General features: G+C 53.4%; 1 protein-coding gene across 6 annotated transcripts in view; it reads right to left on the minus strand.

The window, feature by feature from the left end:
* The window catches only part of PAK4 (p21 (RAC1) activated kinase 4), a 45,428-nt gene extending 23,586 nt beyond the window's left edge, over nt 1–21,842 (minus strand). For 2 of the 6 annotated variants that reach the window (XR_006702580.1, XM_045442393.1), the window contains exon 1: nt 21,663–21,823. The gene's annotated coding sequence lies outside the window, so the exon portion shown is untranslated. Of the gene's footprint in view, nt 1–7,951; nt 8,070–19,584; nt 19,669–21,662 lie in introns of those variants that run through there. The other 4 variants (XM_045442386.1, XM_045442394.1, XM_045442392.1 and 1 more) reach the window with 4 other exon arrangements.
* Between the last annotated feature and the right edge of the window lie 3,480 nt (nt 21,843–25,322).

The raw sequence follows: 25,322 nt of genomic DNA on the forward strand, positions 1-25,322 counted from the left end.
AGGGTTGGGGCGGGGTGCAGCCTGGTCCCTGCCCGCTGGGGCCCCTGATCAAGGATCAGACAAATGAAATGTGAAATTCCAGCTGAGCCAGGCTGGTTGGAGGGACGAGAATGCGGCGGAGCAAGGCCAGAGAGGGGCAGCAGCCAGGCCACAGGCGAGCCAGGGGGAGCCGGGTAGGTGCCGGCGAGGGGCCTGTCCTTGCCAGAGAGAACTCTGGCTGTCCTGTCTGCGGAGGACGAGATCGAGGTGGCTTGAGTGGGTGTGGGGGACAAGTGACAAGACACAGCATCGGTCCAGGCAACTGATGAAGGCAGCCGGGACAGCGGGACGCAGAGAGAGGAAGACAGGCCAGGGCGATACTTGAGGAGTCAGATACAGGGGCTGAGGACGAGGCAGGCGTCAAGGGGGTCTCGGAAGTTGGGTAAACCACAGTGCCCCCCTCCACACAAGGGGGCCTGAGAGGAACTCCAAAAGCGACAGGTCCCAGGCCCAAGAATTCTGGAACAGAGGAAAGTGGACACCTCACTCCCCCTGATGTGAAGGCCCACTCACAAAGCCGCAGTAATCAGTGAGGATAAACACATACGGGTCAGCGAGCCGGAGCGAGGACCCGCAAACAGACCCGCACAAATATACACACTGGTGTTTCAAAAACTCATTTTGCAGAGCGCCTGAGTGGCTCCGTCGCTTAAGCGTCCGACTCCCGATGTCAGCTCAAGTCACGATCTCACGGTTGGTGAGGGCGAACCCCACTGGGGCTCTGTGCTGACAGTGAGGAGCCTGCTTGGGATTCTCTCTCCGCCCCTTCCTGCGGGCACACGCATGTTCTCTCTCTCTCAAAATCAACAAATATACTTAAAATAAATAAACACTGGCTTTTCCTTTTTTGTGGTAAAATATACACAATATTTATCATTTCAACCATTTGTGAAGTGTATAATTCAGTGGCATTAAGTATCTCCGCAGTGTTGTGAACCCATCACCACCGTCTATACCCAAAATGTTTTCGTCATCCCCAGCAAAAACCCTGCAGCCATGAGACAGCAGCGCCCATTCCCTCCTGCCTCCCAGGCCCTGGGAGGCTCTGTTCTACTCTCTCCGGGAACTTGCCTATTCTGGGTGTCTCCTTTAAGTGGGATCTTACAACACTTCTCCTATGTCTGGCTTCTTACGCTAAGCATAATGTTTTCGAGGTCCATCTACGTGGGAGCATTTTTCAAAATGTCACTCATTTTTGTGGCTGAAAAATAACTTACTGTGTTGTATATATACACATCATATTTTGTATCCATTTTTGTATCCATATTTGTATCCATTCATCCGTTGATAGCCACTTGGGTTCCCTCTACCTTCTAGCTATCGTGAATAATCCAACTACGCACACCGATGTACAAATATCTATTCAAGCCTCTGCTTTCAACTCTTCTGGGTATATACCTAAGGAGTAGAACTGCCAGGTTATATGACGGTTCTATGTTTAACCGTTTGAAAAAGTACCAGACTGTTTTCCACGGCGGCTGCACCGTGTTACATTCCCATCGGTGATGCGTGAGGGCTCCCAGCTTCTCCACATCCTCGCCAATACTGGTTATTTTCCCTTTACTGGTAACATTTATCCTGGTAGGTGCGAAGTAGTATCTCGCTGTGGTGACTTACTTCTGGCCCCCCAAAAAGCACAAGCAACTCAATGGAGAAAAGAGCATTTCCCGTAAACGGTGCTGGAATCATGAACCCTGATCTTCAACCCCGCCCTTTGCACCCACGTTAACTTATAATGGATCACAAACTCAAATATAAAACCACAAAACTTTCAGAAACCAACCGACCAAACCAACCTTCAGGATCTAAAGCTAGGCAGAAATGTTAGACTGGATATGAAAAGACCCATAAAAGGAAAAATTAATAAAGCAGACCTCACCAAAATTATAAACTTTTGCTCTGCAGAAGTCCACAAGAAGAGGGGGGGGAAATCTACCGATTGGGAGACAAGATTTACAAGCCACCTATCTAACCAAGGACTAGTCTCTAGAAGAACTCCCCAAATTCAACAGTAAAAAAACCAAGCAACCCCGGGAGAAAATGGGCAGAAGACACGAAGAGACATTTCACCAAAGACGGTGTAGAGACAGCAGTCAGCACATGAAAGGATGTGTGGCGACAGACACAAATTAAAACCACAATGAGTTACCGTTAACATGCCTAACAGAGCGGCGAAAATCAAAAACAGCGGCAACACCAAATGCGGGTGCAGATGCAGAGAAACGATCATTCGCACACTGCTGGGGGGAACGTAAAATGGTACAGCCGCTTTGGAAAATGGTTTGGTGATTTCTTTCTTTTCTTTTTTTTTTTTTTTGGCAATTTCTTTAGACGTGCAACTGGCCATACTGCCCAGCAAACGCACTTCTGGGTATTTACCCCAGAGAAACAAAAATTTACGTTCACACGAAAACCTGTATGCAACTGTTTATGGCAGCTTTATTTGTAATAGCCGCCAAAATGAAAACAACCCAGAGGTCCTTCCATGGGTGAAAGGATAACCTGTGGTACGTCCATACCATGGGATACTCGTCAAGAAAAGGGAACCAACAATTTTTTTAAAAATACCTATTCTATTTTTTAATGTTTATTTATTTTGAGAGAGAGAAAGAGAGAGAACAAGTGTCCACGGGTGGGGGAAGGGCAGAAAGAAAGAAAGAGAATCCCAAGCAGGCGAAGAGCCCAACGTGGGGCTCCAACTCACAAACCGTGGGTTCATTTCCTGAGCCCAAGTCAGACACTTAACCGACTGAACCACCCAGGCGCTCCAGGAACCAACTATCGATACACGCAACAACCTGGGGAACTCTCCAAAGAATTAGGCTGAGTTAAAAAAAAAAAAAAGCCAACCGAAAGGTTACATACGGTAGGATTCCACTTACATAACATTCTTTTCTTTTTGAAACTGTAAGCTTTTTTGCTTTATTTTATATTTAAAATTCTCCTTATTGTTACAGTTCTTTACATCAGGGCTGTGAAAATTGTTTCACAGTACATCACATTTTTGAAATGCAGGATTATAATAATGGGGAACGGACAGATGAGTGATTGTCAGGAGGTAGGGACGTGCCAGGGAGGGCATGTGGCTATAAAAAGGCATCAGGAAGGAACCTTGTGATGGAATGTTCTGTCTCTTGACTGTATCAATGTCATTATCCTGGTTGTGGTCTTGTACTAACTATAGTGTTTGCAAGATGTTACCTCTGGGGAAACAGGGGCCTTCTCTGTGTTATCTCTTGCATCTGCCAGTGAATCCACGGTTATCTCGAAATAAAAGCTTAGTCAAAAATATTAATACTTGAGGGGAACCTGGGTGGCTCAGTCACTACAGAGGCTGCTTGGGATTCTCTCTCCCTCTCTCTCTGCCCCTCCCCTGCTTACTCTCTACCTCTTCCTCAAAAATAAATAAGTAAACATTTGAAATATATACATATATATATATATGTGTGTGTGTGTGTGTGTGTGTATGTGTGTGTGTGTATTAATAATTTATTAAAAATGCCAGAGACCCTTGCCCACCTTTTAGCCTTTGAACATGCTATTCGCTCTCCTTGGAACACCATTCCGCATACTAACTCTTGTGCCTCTTTTAGCCTTCAGCTCAGAAGTCTCCTCTTCCAAGAAGCCTTCCCTGATTTCCTAAGCCCAGTTCTCTGGGCTTCCTCCTCCACAGCCAAGGCAGTGATCTGTGCTCCACGGTCATTCTGGCTGTCACCGACTGGTGCTGTCTGTCTCCACCACTAGAGCACAAGTTCCATGAGGGAAGACCATGGGCTGACCGGCCACCAGCCTTTCCCCGGCGTCAGCCAGAACAGAGCTGGAGGCACAGCGGTACTCAGGGAATATCTACAAAATCAATGAGTGAGTGGCAGTGAGGACAATAACACAGCTCGCACTCAGTACAAGGATTCTCCGCGCCAGTCTCTTTTGAGTGCTTTCCGTGGATGAAATCATCTTTATACACTCCCATTTTATAAATGGGGAAACTGAGGCCAACAGGGGGAAGTCGCCGCATGCCAAAGGTCACCCAGCCAATAGGCGGCAGAGCCGGGGAACGCATCCAGAGCCTTTGATAGTCATCTCCACCCCCGAGGGCCTCTCCGGAAAGGCTGGATGAGCCTGGCTACCAGGGGAAGCAGAGGGGCACGGGGGGCAGGCAAGGGAAGAGACTGTCTGGCCCTCAGCCTGCAATCTGTTCCTCTGTAGTGGGACAAAGAGACCCCGGATGATATCAGAGTTCCTTTATCCCTTACAGGTGCTCAGTGAAGACCCCTTACGTGTCAAGGGCCTGTGACTGAGTCCCATGTGGTGACCTGGGAAGCCAGCAGTGCCCTCCATGGACAGAAAATGCCGATGTCACTTGAGGTTTCAAACCACCGCCCCCCCCCCATGCCCTCCCGAGGCTCCCCCAGGGCTGGGCTGCTTTCATCTGGCAACTGTGGGGGCGGGGGAGGCAGCTCCGACCCACACTGGGGAACATTCCTATTGGCACAGGACTTCATTTGTCCACCTAGAGGAACCTCAAGAGCAAAATATTGACAGCAAATTACAGCCGAGAGCTGGCGGTCTGGTGTCCTTACACTCGGCTTTAAAAGCTGTGGAGCAACATGGGAGACTGTGTAGGGAGGCACCAGGGACCACGGTGAGGCCTGAATACCTGCAGGGGGGCACACAGGGCTTTCCCCAGGGCCAGGGTGTCTCTCCTCTCAGCTGGGCAAGAGGGCCTGAGGGGGGCCGTCAGGTGATTCCCTGTCCTCTTGGGGCATCTGATAGCTCTCAAAATTCACAAAAATAGAAGCAACAATTACAAGGAAGAAAAGGGGCACCTGGGTGGCTCTGTCGGTAAGCGGCCGACTTCGGCTCAGGTCATGATCTCACAGTCCGTGAGCTCGAGCCCCGCGTGGGGCTCTGTGCTGACAGCTCAGAGCCTGGAGCCCGCTTCCGATTCCGTGTCTCCCTCTCTCTCTGCCCCACCCCACTCACACTGTCTCTGTCTCTCTCTCTCTCAAAAATAAACATTAATTCCGATTCTGTGTCTCCCTCTCTCTCTGCCCCTCCCCCATTCATGCTCTGTCTCTCTCTGTCCCAAAAATGAATAAACGTTGAAAAAAAAATAAAAAATAAAAAAAAATAAACATTAAAAAAAATTTTTTTTTAAGTAAAAGGAAAAAAAGACGGTTGGATTTCTTTGACAAAGCTGGTGACACCTACCTTCCAGATCTGGGTGGTCGTTAGATGGGGGTACACCTTAGAATCATTCATTAAACTGAACAGGGAGTGATGTACTTTTTCTCTACACATGTCCTATTTTACACTCACGTGTGGCAAACACCAGGGACGGCAATTCTGACCGCTGGAAGCTTCCTCTATATGCACCTGTACCTTCAGACAATCTCCCTCTCTTGAGCTCTCTCTCTCAACACACACACACACACACACACACACACACACACACACACCCAAGCTGTAAACTGCTATCATAATCACAACAGTCCTCCTTGGGCCCTTGCAGCTCTTGGCCTGTTTCCTTCAAGGAAGACACAGGCCTGCAAGCAGCCAGCCCTGGAGCCCTTGGATGCTGCCACGGCCGGGGTCCCCGTACCCTGGACACTCCCGTGTCCCACGTGCATCACTCTTCAGTGAGTGAGCCCTTCTGGCCAAGGGAATGTGTCCCTGCCCTGCCCTGCCCTGGGGCACCAACAGCCAGTCATACAGAGTAGAAGGACAGAGTTAAGATTTAGTGAAGTGTCCCCCGGGAGGACACTTTACTGGCTCATCGGTGCCCTATGCTGGAGACACAAGACGGCAGCGAGGCCAGCTGCGAAGCATTCCGTCCGGGCGCCCTGCTGGCCCCAAACGAGGCGGTGGGCAGGGTGCTGTGAACACCCCACACTGCAGAGGAGGAAAGTGAGGCTCAGAGAGGGGAGGTGCCAGCCCAAGGTCACACAGCGTGTATCAGAGCCAGGAGTCCGTGGTAGGTCTGACGCAGGCCAAAGTCTGCTCGCGTAACCGTGTTCATCCTCTCGTTTCATGCGCCCGGTAATTATTACGCACACAGTGAGCGCCAGACACGGTTTTAGGCACTGGGGACACAGCAGTAAAGAAGACAGTCCCGGGGCGCCTGGGTGGCTCAGTCGGTTAAGCGTCCGACTTCAGCTCAGGTCACGATCTCACGGTCCGTGAGTTCGAGCCCCGCGTCGGGCCCTGGGCCGATGGCTCAGAGCCTGGAGCCTGTTTCTGATTCTGTGTCTCCCTCTCTCTCTGCCCTCCCCCGTCCATGCTCTGTCTCTCTCTGTCCCAAAAATAAATAAACGTTGAAAAAAAAAAAATTAAAAAAAAAAGAAGACAGTCCCTCCTTCCCAGAGCTGAAGTTCCAGTGGGGGAGATAAGACAATACACAAGTAAACAAAATAGGACGTAACAAGGGGGCGACGACAGGGAGCACAGTCAGGGAGGTCTCCGAGGCGGGTGGCACTGGAGCTGGGCCAGAGGGCAGGGAGGAAGCCACGAGGCAACCCAGGGTAGAGGGGATGGCCACCACAAAGGCCGCCGGACCGAAGCCCGCCTGATACACGCCAGGATGTGCGAGGAGGCCAGCGTGGCCGGGAGCGGTGGGGGCAGTGGTACAGTTGAGGTCAAGGAAGCCCACGCAGACTGTGGAAGAAAAGTAGCTCCCATCACACCCTTTTCTGCACGGTCTCCGCCTGGCTGAGTCCTGACCACAGCCCTCCTGGGGAGGCGTGGTCCCCATCGTGTCCCCGAGGAAGCGGGTGGAGGATGGGACAGCTTCCCAGGCTGGCCCCGCGGGCCAAGGGCAGAGCCAGGCCAGGAGAGCAGCTCTGTGCCTAAATGACCACCAGGCCAGCTAGTGGCCAGCTAGGGGGTGACTCAAGGATGGGGCTGGGGGACGGGGATGGCTCTCAGCTGGGGGCCTAGGGGTCCTGGCAAAGCAGGAACCCGAAGTCATGCGCTCCTGACGACAGACAGTACGTGGAGGCTGGTGACTGACACACAGCCCTTTGCCCAGGCCCCGGCAGTTCCCGAGCCTCTGTCTTCAGGTACCCCCCGCCCCGCCCCACTCTGCTGTATCCGGATACCAGTCTGACTGGGAGCAATGGAAGAATTTTTCTTTCGATCCACTCAATTTTTAAAATTTAATGAAACTTACTTTATTTTATCTTATTTAATTCTTTTAAGTTTTTTTTTTTTTTTTTAACATGTATTCATTTCGAAAGAGACAGAGTGTGAGTGGGGTAGGGGAAGAAAGAAAGGGAGACACAGAATCCAAAGCAGGCTCCAGGCTCTGAGCTGTCAGCACAGAGTCTGACGCGGGGCTCGAACCCAAGAACCGTGAGATCATGACCTGAGCCGAAGTCGGATGCCTAACCAACTGAGCCAGCCAGGCGCCCCCTAGGTTTATTTTAAAAGTGCCCCAGGCACTAATGTTGACCTGATGTTCATACATATAGTACCACCTGGGAAAGAAACAGAACCTGAATATAATCAAGCCTCTAGACCTAAGTCCCAATTTACAGGAGGCACAAGGGACAGAGGAACACGTTAAGAGACACAAGGATTCATCGGCTGGGTCCAGACTGTGGAAAACTCGAGGGGACAAAGCACTAGGGTCTTTGATAGATACACAATGCAAACAGCAAGCACACTAAAGCACTGACACGAGAGGTCCCACAGACGACAGACGCCTTAAGGGGCCTGTCAACCAAATGCAAAGCACAGACCTTGTCTGGATTCCAATCAAACAAACAAATTGAAAAAAAGGATGATAAGACAATTGGAGAAATGTGAGGATGTTCACGAACTACCAGCTCTTTTTTTCCTGTGACAACAGTATTGTGGGTTTTTTCTTTTAGACTCTTTAATCTCTTTTAGGAGGAAAATTGGGAAAACTTACGGCTAAAGTATATGACGTTTGGGGATTGCTTTGAAACAATCAGGGAGGTGGGGACTGCGTTACGAGATGAAAAAGCCCGGTGACATCATTGGTAACTGTGGATGCCGGTGACAGGGCCAGTGACGGGGACCCGGGGAAGGCATGAGACCACCCCTCTGAGCATGAATGAACACTTCTACACAAAGGTTTTACACGTTTTGCAAAAGGAAATGTGACCTACTGATAACAGCAAAGAATTACGGCTTGCTCGCCCAGTGAATCTTTTATTACTAAATCCAAACACGTGTCCTGCCTCTAATAACTGTAACAGCGATCGCGGCCAAAGCGACCATGACGACATACGGATGGCAGCGCTGTGCTGAGCGTCACACACGCCACTGACTTGCTCACTCCTCCCAGCTACTCCCAGGAGGCAGCGGGAACCCATCTCCTGCTCCAGATGTGGGAACCGACGCCGCTGTGGCATCCGGGGCTCCGGGGCCCGGCCGGGGCCCCAGGGGAAGCTCTGCCAGAACCGGAGAGGCCCAGTGGGGAGCCCTTGCCCTGAGTGGGCGTGGGAGAGGAGGCCAGTGAGCCCTGGCAAGCACTGGACCCATTTCCCCTCGTTCTCCTCAAATAATAAAGGCCCCTGCGATGCAACCTCCACATCTGAGCATAAGCTTTTGCTGAAACCAAACCTTGGGTTGCCCCACAGGAGCTTGAAATGGTAACCGGCCACAGAGGGCACCACCAGACTTTTGGGCCCACGGAGGAATCTTGGGTCACAGGATCGGTCACGTCAGGGTCTGCCGCCTGCCCGGACAGTCCTCCCGCGAGGCAGCAAAGCCGGCCCCAGTACCCCCAAATATCAGTGGGACGCTTGCCCCCACCCCCACTCCAGGTGCCAGGAGAGGTGATGGGGGCTGGGAGGGTGACGCCAGCATCCTTCCCATCCCTGTCCTGGGCTGGTGGACACCATCTCCCTCTGTGGCTTCAGCAGGATCCTGGCCAGACAAGCTTCGACTCGTGGAGGAGGGAGTGAGAAATCGAGGCCGGGGAAAGGGGGAGAGAGGCGAAAGGCAGAGAGACATGGGGAGAAAGAGAGGAGGAGGGCAGGGAGACAGAGAAGGCCACCTCCAGGAGCCTGGAGGACCCAGGGATGGGAAGACGGGACAGCGGCAGAGGCTGTACCACCAGCACGGAAGCCCTCCCTGGGCCCAGCGGCCTCATCTGTCACGTGGGAACAACAGTCCTATCTTCCGACAGTGCGCCTGTGGGGGTGACGTGGCTCAATCACGCCATGTCAGGAGCCTGGAAAGTGCCCCCAACGTTGCAGAAGTGAACACGTTTGCTATCATTTCTGTAGGCCGGTGGCTCTGTCTTAGCTAGTCACCCAGGGAACTTAAAACAAAACAAAAACTAATCAATGCTCGGTGCTCGGGCCCCACAGCCAGAGATTGGGATTCAAACCAACGATCTGGGCTCGACCCCCCCCAGGTGATTTAAGGTGGGGGGGGGGCGGTTAGCGGGATGTTAGGGGCTGGGCAGGACACACAGCTCCAGGCCTGAGGCCTGGGGGGTGGGAGGGGAGAGGTGGGATTTGTAAAGTGAGACAGACTGATGACAGAGGGGGAGGGAAGTAGAAAGGAGGGCCGGGGAGGGGCAGGGGCATTGCCTGGGAGGCCCCTCGGCCTGCTCATCCTCCCCCACCTCCGGCCACCAGGAATCCGGGGCCTGCAGAGGAATGCAGGCGGGCCTGGCACGGCCATCTCCAGGTCCCCTCCCCCTGCACAAACTCCCAGGAGCCCACCTCCGCCTGGCCCAGCCAGAAGCCTCCCCTGGGAAGGCATCAGCTAGCCCTCAGTCCTCCAGCCCTCCCAGGCTTCTCGGAAGGCCCGTCCTGAACCCCTTCTCCTTTTGGGTTCTCTGCAGCTCACGTGCCGGACCAGGCGCCAGGCCCAGCACTTAGCAGGGGTGGAGTGAGTGGCCCTGACAGCCAGCAGGGAGCTAGCAGAGCTTATCACCTGCTCTGGTGGGCGGGGCAGGGGGAGAGGCGACCTGAGAAGGCCTCCCAGAGGGGGTGACCTCTAGTTCAAGACTCGGGGAGGAATACTTGAGATGAGGGCACGTAACAAAGGTGGGCAAGGCTAAGTGCAGCAGGCAAGCAGATCGGGGCAGGGCCCGGTCCACCAGAGGGGGCTCCAGGTTTGGGTCCTCGCCCCCAGGCAGCGGGAGACACGGAAGGATGTCAGGCGGAGAAGGAACCCGCGCTGACCTCAGCCACACCAGCCGCCCTCCACCTCTCTTCTTTCACGGGGATGGGAAACACCAGCTGGCCCACTGGAGGGTGCCAGGGTATCCCCAGGTCCTGCCACCCCAGAGGGGTAGAGCTGGGCCCTGGTTCCTTCCTGCCACGCTGTGAGGAGACTCCTCCAGAGCTGCTTCCCGCATCCCTGAGCCTGTTCCCCGATAATTAAACTGTAAGCTGATTAGTCAAGGAAAACCTTTAATTAGCCCTTGAAATCATTCAGGAAAATTACAACCTCCTCTCCGGGCACCCTGCCCGCCTTCTCCCAGGGCCCAGGAGTGATGCCAGGGAGGAAGCAGGGTCTGGGGAGGGGGACTCCTGCCCCTAATGTGAGCCTCACCTGGCAAAGGCCAAACCTAGGGTGCAAGGCACCTTGTGGGAGAGGAAGGCACGGACTCCCCCGGCCACATCATGAAGTAGCTCGGAATAAATCCAACAAGAGGTGGGCAAGGACTGGAAAAGTCCAAGTGCTGGAAAAGCAGGGCATGTTCCTGAGAGACGTCAGAGAAGACAAATAAATGGGGAAACATACCATGTTCATGGACTGGGGAGACACAATGTTGTGTCTGTGCGTGTGGCAAGATGCTTGTCTCATATTTAAATAGAACTCAAGAAGCCAGGAGTGGCCCAGACACTCTTGAAGAACAAGTAAGAGTGTTTGCTCTCCCCATGATCAAAACTTCTTACCAACTACAGAAATTAGGGCAGCATGGTAGTGATGCAGGAATAGGCCAAAAGAGCGAGAAAAGGACAGAGCACTCAGAGAAAGACCCAGTTATACAGACACGTGATTTATGATAAGCCTGACTGTGGAGAAAAGTCAGCCTGTTTTTAATAAATGGTATTTGGAGGATTGGGGATCCAGATGAAGAATATGAACCTGGATGCCTCACACCACACACACACACACACACACACACACACCCAGGACAAAGAAAGACTAAAGGTGAGAAGCAGGACTATAAAACTGTAAAGGAAATGAGTGATACATTTGACCACATTAAAATTAAGCGCTTCTGTTCATCAAAAGATACAATAAAGAAGGCGAAAAGACAGGCAGCAGGCCAGGAGAAGATATGTGTAGCATCTCAGAAACACAAAGGCTCTCATCCAGAACCTAGGATTTAACTCAAAGAACTGACAAATAAAAATGCAGACAGCCTGATGGAAAATGGGCAAGTGAACTTGAACAGGCTCTTCACAAGAGAGGAGCTTCCAGATGTCCCAGGAACAGGTGAAAGGCTGCTCCACCTGACCGGCCACCAGGGAAAGGCAAATCGGCAGGCTGAGGAGATACCACCAGACCTGCTTAGCACCAGCTTTCCGGACAGGCTAGCACTCACCACTGGTACCACCCTTACCCTCTATGAAAGGGGTCAAATAGTCATGGCCACCTTCTGGGATCCCGGGATGCACTGAGCAGACGCACAGGAGTGCTACGTGGGGCGCCGGGCCTGGTACGTGCAAACCTTCAATTAGTTTTCCCTATTAATCAGTCTAGGGAATAAGCACTCCCCAGACCCAAGGTCATTTCAGGCCCTCCCCTGCCTCTGAGCAGGGATGCCCCAGAAGGCTGAAAGTCCAAGAGGCAGACGCCAAGTGGGTAGCAAACGGGATCTGTTTATCCACCAACCACTGTGTCCCTGGAGGCCACAAAGGACCAGAGTATTTGTGGAAGGGAAACGAAAACAATCACGTTCATATTTATACGCCAGGCATTCAGCTAAGTATGTTAGGAGCAGAACTTCATAGATGCCCTAGAACACCCAGAGTGGCCTCGATTCTAGAGAAGAACTGGGACGTGGAGAGGCCCGCGTGGCCGTCTGCATTCAAAATCCAGACTGACCACAGAACTGACACTGCTACCCTTCAATTCCCCGAAGGCCCCTGCGCTCTCCCAGCCTCAAATGCCCATCCCCAGCCAACCTCTATCCACCCTTCAAGTGGTGTTCCCTCCTTACCTGGGGCAGATCTCCCGTCATTGGTCACTGCACTCAGGTGACAACAGCACTCACAGCTTAGCACAGCTCATTCATTCCTGCTTTCACATTTAGTCCACCAGCGTTGACTGAGCAATCACGACACATACACATCAAGCTGAGGTTCTAGCAAGGGACACGGTAAGGGTCTCCCACGCTTACCCCCCAGCCCATGAAGCCAAGTTATGAGGGGCAGGGAGGACAATAAGCCAAGTGACCCACAAATCCTAATGTAATGTAATGTAGGATGAGTGCTACAAAGAAAATCAAGCAGGGGAAGGCGGGAAGAGACAGTAACAGGTCGCAGAGGAAAGCAGCATGAACCAAAAGCCCTGAGGCAGGACCCAGCCTAGAATGTTCCAGGAACAGCATGGCAGGAGAGAAGGGGAAGCTGGCAAGGAAGCTGGGCCAGGATCTCATGCCCTCCCCCCGTCCCTGCCCCAAAGAGATGAAGCCACAGGAGGGTCCCCAGCAGGCAGAGACACGATGTGACCCCAGCTCCCTCTGTCCTCATGGGAGGATGGACTGTGGGGGCAGCGGGGGTGCGGGGAGTGAGGAGGTGGGGGAAGAGAGTGGATTAAGTAGGGGCTGACACAGGGAGAGCGAAAGGTTCTGTTCTGAAGGTACAGCAAATGGCTTTCCTACCATGGTGGATGCGAAGGAAGAGGACAAGAGGAATCAGGATGATACCAGACTCCTGGCCGGATCTACAGGACGGATGGGGTGCCCGTTGATGAGACAGGGTCACTGGGGGACGACGGGGGCTTGGGAGTTGGCTTCCTTTACCTGTCTGTGTGTCGACCTTTGACCAAGGTCTGTGCACTAAGACAGGGTACACTAAGGGCCACCTACTGTGGTCACCTCTGGTTCCCGTGGCCCCAGCACAGCGCCTACTCAGGAATAAGCACTTGACTCCTACTGGAAGGATGGGTAAGAGCTGGCAGGGACAGGAACACGGGAAGGACAGAATAACGAGAGGACTCCAATCAATGATAAACAAGCACATGTTACTTCTGCAGAACAGAATATAAAATGGTCCAAGCTCAATTAAAAACTTTGACCGACCAGGGGTGCTGGTTAAGTGTCCTGTCCGCCTCTTGGTGTCGGCTCAAGTCATGATCTCTCAGTCGTGGGTTCGAGCCCCGCATGGGGCTTTGCGATGTTGATGCAGAGCCTAGCTGGGATCCTCCCTCTCTCTCTCTCTCTCCTCTCTCTCTCTCTCCCTGCCCCTCCTCACCTCTCTCTCTAATAAACTTAAAAAAATTAAACAAGAAAGTTTGACCAAACGTTGGTGAGGATGCGTAGTGCACATTGGTACCATACCCTACCTCTGACCCAAGCAAGGCACCCTGGGTAGATTCCCTGGAAAAAGCATGCACACGTGCCCCAGCAGACGAGTTCAAGGACATTTATACCCCGCACAGCAGGAGACAGAGAGATCCGTTCTGGTTTATTTCCACGACAGAATACTACACAGCAGTGACGGCGGACGAGGGGCCTGCCACACTCGAGCGCGCGGCTGGACCTCCCAGATTGCGGACGAAAGACGGCGGACGCAAACGAGGACGCGCCGGAGGACTCCATGTATATGCAGTTCAAAAGCAGGCAAGGGTGGGGGATGCATGCCTGGTAAGAACTCTCCAGAAAAGCAGGGACACAGGGACCCCCAAGGTCAGGGGGGTGATCACTCCTGGGGTTGTGATCGAGAGAGTGGGGGTGGAGGCTTCCAGGGTGAGGCGTCCTGTCTCCCCCCGGGTGTGGTGAGGTGTCAGTTCCTCCTATAATTATGTGAAATTGAGGCGTGCGCTTACGCGCATTTCCGGAGGCATATTACGCTTCACGATTGGTACACGTACAAAAGTAGTAGAATCATAAACGTACATAAACATACATAGACACACACGCGGCATCTCGGAGTCAAATCATCTGGGGTCAGGCTGCTGTGGAAGATCTGGGGGCGCCCGCGGGCAGCAGAGGAGGGGTCCCTAGGGAGAGAGGAGGCAGACCGGCCTGGGGGGCCTCACCTGTGGGGCAGGTGCTGAAGAGCCCTGCCCTCCGGCCATGTCCTACTTTCTCCCTATTCCCAGCACTGACTGCTGAGGGGAAGGGAGGGGAGGGGAGGGGAGGGGAGGGGAGGGAAGGAAGGGGCAGGAGGAGGGCGGGAGGAGGCCCAGGATAGCAGCCTGCTTCCCTTCCCGTCGTCGTGTGGGAGCGGCTGAAACCAGACTGGGGAAGTGAGCCGGGCCGAAACCTCAGCACAATGCCACTTTATCAGGAGTTTCCAGAGCCAGGCCCCAGGCACCTGGGGGTGGAAGCAGGGAGGGCCTGGAACCCCGGGAAGACACAAAGGGGGGGGAGGGGGGCGCGGGAGAGCCTTCTAAGCCCTCAGGCTTAGTTCCGAGGGTGGCACAGGTCGTGTGCCAAGGTGGTCAGGAGGCAGACTCGGCAGTGGCCCCAGGCAAGTCTCCCAGGCTCTCAATCTCCTCCCCTGTGGAAGGGGAGTAACAGTAACGCCCCGATCTGGAGGGTGCTGGCGGGGGCCAATAAGTCAGTTCGCAGGAGCACGCAGAGGGAGGCCCGTGAACAGTCCTGGTATCGGGTGAGACTATGCCTATTATCACTAGCAGCTAAGTCTCTGAGCGCCTTCGATGCACTTTGCCTGAAGATTACGCATTTACATCCTCACAACAACCCTTCGGCGAGGTACCATCGTCGTCCCCATTTTACGGATAAGGACGCCACGGCACAGAGCGGTTAAGTGACCACTCAGCTAATAGGGGCAAAGCTGGCGCCAGAGTCCATGCCCTCAGCCTCCACCGTGTCACTCAAGTTAAGAACTCCAGACTGGAGCCAGGAGGGCCTGGGGTTCGAGTCCTGGATCTGCCACTTATTTGCGCAGGGGTTGCCGGCCTGTGCCTCAGTTTCCCCTTCTCAGGGAAAGTAAAAATCCCACAAACAGCTCCCGGGAAAGGAAGCCTGGATGGCTTTCAACGAACACAGAAATGCTCCATTTCATTCACATGAAAATCAGGACCTTACATGACGGGCAAAGATCAAAGTATCAGGTAACACCCAACAACCCAGCCAGCACAGAGGAAAACCTCAACCTCGGAGCCACCAGACCCAGGGGCTGGGGTGTAAACAGGCAGGCCAGAGCCCTACGGGCAGAGCTACCGGGGTGCGCACCTCAGACCCCCGAGCCCGCCTCCAGAGCCGCACCCAGAGCCGCACTCACACGCGTGAAGCCCTGTCCAGAAGAGGGAAAGGCTGGAAGGGCGGGAACGGCCACTGACGCGAACACAGGCGCATCAGGGGACATCGCACGGCCGCAGAGAGCGCTCCACAGAACGGAAGGGGGAAAACTGCAAGGGTTGGGACAGAATACCAACATGGGAAGTCGGCTCCACCTGGGGAGAAACAAAAGGGGGCAGATCGTGTGCAGGAACAGACGTCGCCAGAAAGAAAAGACGCCGGTCTTTCCCAGAGACGGCTGTCTCTGGGAAGGGGACGGACAGCCAGGCCCGGAGAGGGGTTTCCTCGTCACCCTGTAGCCTGCTGTGCCGTGCGGAGGTTTGCAACTCTTATGCAGGGGACAACGCGCACACGGAGCAAAAACGTGCCTCTTTAAAACGAAGAAGACGCTGGCAGAGAGAAATGAGGTTACTAAGCCCTCCCCCTCCGGGCCCCTGGGCAGAGCCACCGCGAGGATGCCCAAAAAGCACAGCCAGCGCCTGGCCTGGCCGCCCCAGAGGCTGGGAGCCCGCGAGGAGGACGCCGCAGCCCAGGAGGACGGGGCGCACGGAAACGGAGACTGTTAAAATTGTTGAATTATTAAACTGTTACCACAAGCTCACCGTGGGCCGGGCAACGTGTTAAGCGCTTTCCAGCATGATCTACAACCCTCCCAACGGCCCATTTCACAGGTGAGGAATGTGAGGCGGGGAGGCTCCAGCTCTTTCCCAGGGGCCCCAGCTAGGGGGAGCAGGGATGCTGTGGACGGCGTGGCCCCCGGCACGGAAGTGGTCACTGCCCCTGAGGACGGCAGCAGCACCTGGGGAAAGGCAGGGCAGGACCAGAGGGCCCCAGGAGACAGGCTGCGGTGAGGGGTGGCTTCTGTCTCATCCGCCACAGCCAGCTCCCCTGGGACCTGGCAGAGCTCCCCTCTGCCCCCCTCTGCTCCCCCCACACCTTCCTGTGGGCCAAGGCGGCCGGCGGACAACAAGCCCCAGCCCCGGAAGGGTGGTTGGGGCGGGAAGGGTCCCATTTCCCTGGCCGTGACTTGGAAGGAGACCGCTTCCTGCTGGCAGCATCTGTGGCCGCCTGGCTCGGGTGATGGGATAAACAGCTGCTGGGGACACCCCGACCGGCGTCTGGCCAGGAAGTCTGGTCTACAGTGAGCCAGCAGGACAAGGAGGGGTGAGGCAGTGGATAGGAGAGCGAAGGGGTTGTGGGGGGCCCCGAGAGAGGTAGGGACCCGGGGCCCAGAAACAGCCCAGGTTGAACAGACCTCCAAGGAGCTTCCATCTAATAAAGAGGAGCCTGGGTCAGGCCCAACTGGACAGGAAGAGACCTTGTCTCATCAAAACCACTTCCAAATCACTGAGGACAGCCACAGCAGGCAGTGACTCCAGAGTCTGAAGGCCTGGAGTTCCCGTCCTACCTCTGCCGCTTGCCTGCTGTGCAATCTTAGACTTGTCACCTACCTCTCTGGGTCTCAGTTTTCTCATCTCTAAAGTGGGGACAATTAGGGGCGCCTGGGTGGCGCAGTCGGTTAAGCGTCCGACTTCAGCTCAGGTCACGATCTCGCGGTCCGTGAGTTCGAGCCCCACGTCAGGCTCTAGGCTGATGGCTCAGAGCCTGGAGCCTGTTTCTGATTCTGTGTCTCCCTCTCTCTCTGCCCCTCCCCCGTCCATGCTCTGTCTCTCTCTGTCCCAAAAATAAATAAACGTTGAAAAAGAAAATGAAAAAAAAAAAAAATTAAATAAAATAAATAAATAAAGTGGGGACAATTAACAGCACCTACCTCATAGGCTGTCTGTGGAGATCCAATGGGTTAATATGTGGAAAGTACCCACAATTTCGAGAGCACACAGATCCCTCCTCCATCACTGCCACCCTCATCCTCTCCGCCCTCATCTGCTGGGACTATTACAGCAGCCTCCCTACGGTCTCCCTGCCACCGCCCCCCATGATCTGGGCCCCACATGGCAAAAGGAGCAACCCTTATAAAAGAGAAACGCGATGGGGGCGCCCGGGTGGCTTAGTCTGTTAAGTATACTCTTGACCTCGGCTCAGGTCACGATCTCAGCGTTCATGAGTTTGAGCCCCGAGTTGGGCTCTTCTCTCACAGTGCAGAGCCTGCTTGGAATTCTCTCTCCCTCTCTCTCTGCCCCTACCCACCTTGTGCTCTCTCGCTCTCTTTCAAGATAAATAAACTTAAAAAAAAAGTTTTTTTTTTAAAGAAAGACACCAAATGTTGCTTGAAACCTTCCAACGATCCTCATTAGACACAGAACAAAACCCACACTCCTCGCCTCAGCCTGTCGGCCCCCCGTGTATCTGCCACATCTTCCCCGCCTCCCTGAGCTCAGCGCCTGCTTGGTCACACTGGCCTCCGTGCTGGTGCCTGACCATCTCAGGGCCTTTGCACTTCCCATACCCACTGCCCGCTCTATTCTTTCCACCTCCTTTCTAGGCCTGGCTCACTCTTTCTCATCGGTCAGATGTCTCCTTCTCTAGAAAGCCCTCACTGACTCCCCAGGCTGGGCCAGGTGCTTCCCGGATCCCAACCTTGACGCTTCTGCCTGTGCTTCCCCATCCCAGCCCTGACGCTCTGGGCCGTCATTGTCTGGGGATGGGGCCCGTGTCCTTGGTATGCCAAAATCCACGCAGGCAGGGCCAGGGCCGTGTTGGTTGCCAGTGGGACCCGTGGCCAGACACACAAAGAGTGTGACAGGCTCTGCCTGTCGCTTTCCGCACTTCACCTGCTTCCTCCCTGCCCCGTTCCTGAGGAGGTTCAAGTCCGTACGGTTTCCTTCCCCACTGTCAGCCCTGAGAGATGCCTCCCCAGGAGAGCTGCGTCAAAGCTGTGGTCACTGCCCCGGATGCCCTACAGGGCAAAAGCCTGGGTGTGGGGGCTCGGTGGGTGTCAGGCCCCAGCAAAGCCCATGGCGTGAACCACCTCCTCAACTGCTCCCAGCCAGCCCGGGGGCGGGGGGTGGGCATAAAGCCACCATCTCATGGCTGAGTAAAGCCATTTCAGCGGGGGCCATGAACTCGCCCAAAGCAGGACGTGGCGTGAAGGGAGCCCTCGAGCCTGGTTGGAAAGCACACTGGTACAACTGCTTAGGACAGCAATTTGGAAGGTCCAGCAGTTCCACTGCGAGTCCCGTGCCCGCGAGAGACTCTGGCCACGGTATCCAAGGAAACACGTTCTAGAATGTTCGACCCAGCACCGTCACTGTCCCAACGGGAAACCACCCAAATGTCCACCAACAGGTGAACAGGTAACTCCTGTGTGGCACAATCACAAAACGAAACACTCACAGCCGAGACCGTGAATCCTAGCGCGACACGCATCCTCGCGGAGCAACAGGCGGACTCTAACGTTGAGCAGGAAAAGCAGGCTGCTTACCGGTTTACCACTTACATGATCCGTGAAAGCGGAAAACAGCGGCGGTCAACCCCGGCTGGCCACCAGAGCCACGTACTGATGCCAGCCCCACCCCGGACCCAAGCGGATCCAAGTCGGAATCTCTACGGCTGGCCTGGGCAACGGCATTTTTGAAAGCTCTCCAGGTGACTGCAGTGTGCAGCCAGGGTTGAGAAGGCTGTTGCTCGGTCATTCGGGAACACTCTCAAAGGCAGTAAAAGTAGGAAGAGCCACAGAGGAGCGCTGAACACCAAATCCAGTGCCGGGCAGCGCCGGCAGGGAGGCCGGGGAGGGGGCGGGGCACTGAACTCAACACTGCAAGCTCTGAGCTCATCACAGGCCCAAGCTGGAGGGGGGAGTGCTCGGTTATACTGAATGCTTCCCTTTCTTCCCTAGTCTAAAATGGATCGTCAGGAATAAGACTGGCAACTAAGAAATGACTTGCCTAAGGTCCCTCGGCCGGTGACAGGGCAGGGACCCGAAGTTGGGTCCCCAGTGCCAAAGCCCCGTCCCTCCTTTTCTGTGCCAAGCCCGGGATGCTGAGCAAGCTGGAACCACGAGGGCACGAGGCTGGGCTGACCTCATGGGGCTGCCTGGCAGTGTGCCCACCCAGTGACCCTGCCCAGAAGGGGGCGGGGCGGCTGGCTGAGAAAGCCAGGAGGCGGATGGAAAGTGAGGTCCTCCCAAGGAAGACAAACGCTAACACAGCACCCACCGTGTGCCAGGTCCTGGGTCAAGCGCTTTACACCTTGCACCCTCACGGCAATCCCACGAGGTGGCCACTATCGCTATTTCCATTTTGCGGACGAAGAAAACGGAGGCCCAGAAAGTTAAGCGACTTGCCCACAGTCACAGCCCGTGAGCGCTGGAGCCGCGTGTGAATCCCCGCTCCAGCGCCCGCGCTCCGAACCAGTCCCCAGTACTGCTCCCCAGACCCAGGGCAGGTACCCATCCCCTCCCTGCTCCGCCGCCCCTCCCAGGCCTGGCACCCCAGGGGTACGGATGAAGCCATGTGTCACTGGCTGGGGCTCTGCTTCCAGTCTGCTCCCACGAAGGGATGCCGAGAGCCCTTGGAGGCCAGGGATTCTGTGTCTCTTCCACTGCTATGGTCCCGGCGCCCGGCAGCGTCCACCGTTCGACCACCAACAGCCGAGCATCCTCTACGGCCGGGGCAGGGCTTCAGGTGGGTGTTCAGGGAAGGAACAACATGGGAGAAACTCCCACCGTGGGGGGCCCACATTCTGGGGAGGAGGCAGGGAATAAACAGTGCCCTGAAAAACCAAGTAAGAACAGAGCAAAGGGCTGGGGAGAAAACAAGATAGTGAGATAAAGAGTGTGAGGGACTGTGAGAACTGGGTGGCGTGACTGGGAGTGAAGGGGCAGGGTGGGGAAAGGATTCCAGGCAGAGGGAACAGGAAGGTCAAAGCCCTGGAGGGTGGCATATGTCTACAGAGAGTGAGAACAGCAAACAGGCCAGTGGGGTTGGACCTCGAGGAGGGATGGGGAGGAAATGAGGTGGGGGCGACTGAGGACCAAGGTGAGAGCTTGGGGCTTTCAGTACAGACACTACTCAACTTTGTACAGGGTCCCACTCAAGGACACCCTCTCCAGGCAGAAGCCCATCAGACTCATTGAACTCTGGGCCACCCACAAACACCCCACTCCCATAGGTCCGAGGGAACTTCTCTTCCCAGATCACGCCCTTCCAAGAAGCCCAGAGACAATCCATTCCAGTCCAGGGAGTGGCTCAGCTTTGCCCGGCCCCCTGCTTCCAGGAACAGACCTTCAACAATCTACAGTATGAGGACTGGGGGCAGGAGCTCTGGAATCAGTCAGACCCAGCTTGGAATCGGCCTCTGTTACTCAACAGAAGCTATCTGAGCCTCAGTTTTCCCGCCTGCAAAGTGGGTCTATCCGGTACCCACTTCACAAGATTGTGGTAGAATGAAACAGCACTGAGAACAGCGTTAGCCGTCATTAAATGATAGACAAAATTATGTTGGAGAGCATCGTATCATTTTGCACCCAGAACTCCAGAGTTTGAATCCCAACCCCACAACTTATTCGTTAGATGATCCTGGGCTAATCACTTGGGCTCTTAATAATAGTGCCAACCCTGTAAGGTTGTAGTGAGGATTAAACATATGTCAAGCATCTAAATGAACTGGCACATAGTGATTTGTACGTGTTTGCTATTATTTTCATTATTTGCGGGAGGGGGCTCTTACTCCACCAGGTCTTCCCTGACCTCTCTCTGGGACATTCCTCCCGTCCTCCCCAGCAACGCATCCCTCTAGGGTTGTAACTTTTGACCCTCAGGTACATCATCTGTCAGATTCTGACCTTTGCCCTCCTTTGGCCACGCCCCACATTTGATCCCTTAAAAAGAGGTCCCCCAACCTAAATCTCATGCATCTGCTCCGCTGGTTGCTGCCTTAAACCTGCGAACCACCAACCCCCTTAGCTGCGATCTCTGACCCTGGTAGGCGCACCCGGCCTTCAAGTGATGAGTTCTGACCCCCATTTTTGACACTCGCCCCGAGCCCCCTCGAACGCGCCCCATTCTAAATTTCGAAATTTGCGCTCTCCTTCGCCACGCCCCCTTCGCTAGTTTGACCTCTGACCTCCCCTACCCCACCCTCCCCAGCAATATTGACCCCCGACCCCTCGGACGCGACCCTTCCCTCCTGAGTGAACTTTGACCCCAGCGGCCCCGCCCCCTACTTGTGTAAACGATCTCCCACCGCCATCGCCCGGCCCACCCCAATCCCCTGGCCAGACCGTTTATCCTACCGGATCGGCGCTGCAGTCGCTCGCGGCCTAGCTGCTCGACTCGGAATTCCGAACCCTCACACGGCCCTCAACTCTCTTGCGCCGCCGCCACCGCGGCCACTGCCGCCGCCATGTTAAATCCCCAACGAACATCCGGGGCTTTCCCCCCTCACCGCCCACCAGTCCCCATAGCAACGGGGCTGACCGGGCAGGGGGCAGGGCCCACTCGGGGGCGGAGCTGGGCCGCTGGCAGAACCCGCTCCAGCCTCTGATTGGTGCATATTGTCCAATCGGAGGCCTTCGGGATGAAAATGCCAAGCGGGGATTGGAAAATTTGGAAAGGGTGCCGGGAAGCTGGCTCCCCGCCGGATCGAGTTCTTAAAGGGGAAATGACTATTCGCTTGTAACAGACCCACCTTACGCTAAAAAGAGTTGGTGGGTGGAAAGCGGTAATGGGCAGTAGTGGCCAGAAACAGTTATGACGAACTTCTTATGTGCCAGACACCCGACCAAATGCTTTACTTGCATCGTTCCGCTAAACACTCACTAAATCCCTATTTTATTGTTAATACCCAATTTACGGATAAAGAAACTGAGGCTCAAAGTGGTGACCTAGCTGCCTCAGGATTACAGGACATAGATAATGAGTTTTTTTTTTAATTTTTTTTAATGTTTATTTATTTTTGAGACAGAGAGAGACAGAGCATGAACGAGGGAGGGGCAGAGAGAGAGGGAGACACAGAATCTGAAGCAGGCTCCAGGCTCTGAGCTATCAGCACAGAGCCTGACGCGGGGCTCGAACTCATGGAGATCATGACCTGAGCTGAAGTCGGTCGCTTAACCGACTGAGCCACCCAGGCGCCCCAGATAATGAGTTTTGAACGACAGTCTGTCTGAGTTCAGGAACTTGACCTGAAATCAAGACACTATTTGATCTTACTCTTTTTAATAAGTTTTTAAAAAGTGAATAATGTGTCAAAAAAAAAAAAAAAAAAAAAAAGGAAACTACCAGAAAACAACAAAATCCTTAAACTAAACCCAGACAAGCTGTCCTGTGATTTCACTCACTGGGCGCCAGCTACCTTGCCCTTCCAGAAAAATATCAGGTGCTCTCCCACCTCAAAGTCTTTGCATTGTCTGTTCCTTCTGTCCAGAGTAGCCTTCCCCGGGTACCCCAGGGCTCCCTCTCTTGACTCCTTCAGTGTTTTACTCCTGTATCACCTTATCAGTGATCTTACACCTTTGCACCTTAACTAAAGCAGCAAACAACCTTCTCTCAAGCTACTAAACCCTTCACTTTGTCTGCTTTTTTCTTTTAAATTTTCCTGCTGTAATCACCTTCTAACAAACGAGATGATTCGCTAATTGTAGTTATTGTTTTTTGGTAGTTCGCTCTACTGAAATGTCAGCTCGAGGAGGGCATGGGTTTTGTCTGTTTTCTTCACTGTGCATGCCCCAGTACCCTTGCACTGTTGGTATGTAGATGATCAATAAACATTTACTGAATGGGGTGGTTGGATGATTCCTAAATCCACCCCCACAGAAATACCCTTAAAGGCTGTGTGCATTCTGCCTCCCCCCACCCCCACACACTGGAACGGTGTCTAACACATAGTAGGCATTTAATTAATGCCGTGAAGGCAATGAATGGATGATTGCATGAGTCATTTTTTTTTTTCTGTACGTTTACCTACCCCTTTTGTCTTTAACAGAATCAGAGGCATACGTTTATAAAGAATTTTGTATGTTTTTAAAAACAAGATGGGAAATATCACCAGTATCTTCCCATGTCATTTTCTTCGAGAGCATTAGTTTTAATGGCTTCAGATGCCATCCTGTCAATGAACTCTGATTTGTTTAACCACTCATTCTTGTTGAACATCGAAGCTGTGATAAATATTTTGCTATTATAAATAATAACCCCCCCCCCCACTCAAGCAGTTAAATATTTGTGCACATCTCTAATTATTTCCTTTGAATAAATTCCCACAAATGGAACTGCTGGGTCAAAGGAAATGTACAACTTTAAGATTTAATAATAGTAACAGTTGCCATGCCTGGAGCTAAGCTGTGTAATTTTAACAACAGGGGCTATGATTATTCGTGCCTGCGCTTCGCAGAGGAAATCCAAGCTTAGAGAAGTAACTTTATTTGCTCAAGTCACACAAGCAAATGGGGCAGAGCCAGGGCTCCTCCCCACCTTGGATTCCCAGCCAAGGCTCTCGCTACCTGCCCTCTGCTGCCTCCCGGCGGTCCGGAACACAGGCTGCCAAATTGTGCTCCAAGCATCCAATTCACGTTCCCACCAGCGTTCAGAGGGAACGTGCACTTTTAGGTATCCTCGCCAGCATTAAACATTCTTGTTTTTGTGCTCTTTTGAAATCTGTATGTCTTACAGAGTCTCCGCTTTTTAAAAGTCAAGTCCAGTAGCGAAGGTGACGGCACGCGATCCAGGTCGGAGTGATGGGAGGAGGGCCGGGGATAGCCTTTGCCTCTTTGAGGCCCTCCTTAAGGCAGGGCATTAGGCTCTTGGAACTTAGTTGGGGATCTCGGTCAGAGATCAGACTCCCGGAACAAGCCCAGTGGTAGACCTACTCCGATGGCTTCCTCAGGATGGGCAATTAGGCCCTCTTTCTTTTTTTTTTTTTTTTTTTTTAATTTTTTTTTTCCAACGTTTATTTATTTTTGGGACAGAGAGAGACAGAGCATGAACAGGGGAGGGGCAGAGAGAGAGGGAGACACAGAATCGGAAACAGGCTCCAGGCTCTGAGCCATCAGCCCAGAGCCCGACGCGGGGCTCGAACTCACGGACCGCGAGATCGTGACCTGGCTGAAGTTGGACGCTTAACCGACTGCGCCACCCAGGCGCCCCTAGGCCCTCTTTCTTCAGGGCTCTGAGAGAAAAAATCAGCCTCCTCCAGAAGGCTTCCTGGAGGAGGTAGCGAGGAGGTGACCGCCCAATAGATGGAAACAGGTGAGGAGGACTTGGCCTCATAAAAATGGTAAATTTCAGTACATCAAGGGAAAAGATGAGTGGCGATACATAGATGGCAGACAAAGCTTTCTGTCCTTCATATGTAAAGAGCATTTTCAAATCAGTAAGAAAGATGAACATACAACATAAAAACAGGCAAAACACATGAACACAAATTTAAAATACAACGAATACGAAAAAAAATGGAATTGGCAAATCAAATGAATGAAATGGATATTAAACTCTTAAACAGATCCCTTTTTTGATCTCTCAGAAAAATTTTTGTCGTAATTAGTGCTGACGAGAATACCAGATAACAGCCACTCTCATACCCCACTTACAGGACTATGATCTTGGGGCAGGCTTTTGGTAATATCCATGAAGAGACTTAATAATGCTGTCAACCCTTTGATGCAATTCTTCTTGGAATTGTCCTTAAAGGGAGAAAAAAAGACATAGACAAAGGAATATATGCGAATGTATAGGTGATGCTTGAATAACACAGATTTGAACTGCATCGGTCCACTAATAAGCATATTTTCAAAAAAATTTCTTAAGTTTATTTATTTATTTTGAGAGAGTGCATGCACACAAGCAGGGGACGGGCAGCGAGAAGGAGAGACAGAATCCCAAGCAGGCTCTGCACCATGAACGCAGAGCCAGATTCGGGGCTCCAACTCACAAACTGCGAGATCATGACGTGAGCC

This window comes from Leopardus geoffroyi, chromosome E2, assembly GCF_018350155.1.
Source record: "Leopardus geoffroyi isolate Oge1 chromosome E2, O.geoffroyi_Oge1_pat1.0, whole genome shotgun sequence".
In the NCBI taxonomy this organism is placed as follows: domain Eukaryota; kingdom Metazoa; phylum Chordata; class Mammalia; order Carnivora; family Felidae; genus Leopardus; species Leopardus geoffroyi.